Raw genomic sequence first — 1,508 nt, forward strand, 5'->3', positions numbered from 1 at the left:
CATAGATTGAAAAAACGAACCTCTCCAGGCTTCTTTGTCAACAGCCATTGGTAAATTTCCATCTCCACCATCTTGTCATCTAAAGCAGATGCAGCCCGTGATGACATACCAGTCGCCGATAGAGCTAGCTTGCCATGCATGATCAAGTGCTCAGCGTGCTGGCGAATCTTTCGCGCTCGACTGGTACCTGTAGTGAACTTGGGCAATTTTGAGGGTGGTAAACGTCGGCAGGAAGACTGAGCAGTGATATACGAAGCAGAAACTGCGGGCGATTTTGTCCGACTAAGGGTAAGCTCAAGCCTTCGGGTGTTGAATTCACGAAGCTCATCAAGGATAAGGGATGGATAGCTAGACTTTGGGTTAGCCAAGCGTTTTTTGCTGTACATATCCGCGGCGGATTTCAGCGCCAGATTGAGCTGGTCGAACTGCTCATAAGCTTTCTCTTCCCAGTTCAAACGGGTGTCCGCCTTGACACGGTTTGACCGATAGTTCTCAACACGTTCATCGATCCAGGCATCAAGGTCTTGAGAAGGCAAATTGTCCAAGCCTGAGGCTGCTTTGGCGGTTGAACTGATGTCTACAGAAGGTTGATCTTCAAACCTTGACACAATTTGTGAGTCGAGTTCTTCAGAATCCGAGCCAGCCAGGTTGTCATCTGAATCAGTTTGATAGGTGGGAGCTGCTACATCACTTGTTGCAAGATTTGGGGTCGGTATTGGCGGAGGAGATTTCTGAGTACTAGAGATCCAATTAGACAACATGTTAATGTTGCCTCCAAGGGCCTTCTTTTGCTTTATAAACCGGTTATGCTTTGTCTGCTTAGGAACAGGTGCTGGGAGAAGTTTTTGACGTTTTGAACTTGGGTCTTTGACTGGTTTCCGATAACCCTTCGTGATCTGGCCGCTAGAATTCTTGCGCTTATAATTTTGAATGGTTGGGTACGCAATTTTTGAAGTGAAAATTGGCCATGGCCTTGAAACTACTGTCATGTCACATTCTGCCTCATCATCCGAGTCCAAGATGTTCTCAATGACTTGTCTGATGATCTTGTTTGATTCTTGGATGTTGTCTTGACCAGTATTAATGAAATTATTAGTTGAATTGATATCATCGTCATCTAATTTGGTGAGGTCTATGAAGTGACTGATTGCCTTGTCAGAGATAGATTGTTCAGGGGTTCTGGTAGGTGATGCCGGATCATTCAAAGAGTTGAGTGCCTGATGTGGACTGAGCTTCTTTTCCTGTTCTCTTTTTCTACGTTCACGTTGACTTTGTTTCCTTAGTGATACTACCATTTTTAAGAAGATAAATAAGATCTTTTAAACAATATGAAACAATTTTTTAAGAAATCTAGGTAGTAAAAAAAACCCAAGGCGTGATTCAATGATCACGGAATTTTGCTTGGAAATGGGACCGGGGCCAGCCTCGGGTACTCCGGGGCCACAGTCTTACAGGCTTTCAGTGGCAGGCACTGTATGTATTCGGGATACAAACTAGAAACCCGGATT

Source organism: Melampsora larici-populina, assembly GCF_000204055.1.
Source record: "Melampsora larici-populina 98AG31 unplaced genomic scaffold MELLAscaffold_18, whole genome shotgun sequence".
NCBI classification, from domain to species: domain Eukaryota; kingdom Fungi; phylum Basidiomycota; class Pucciniomycetes; order Pucciniales; family Melampsoraceae; genus Melampsora; species Melampsora laricis-populina.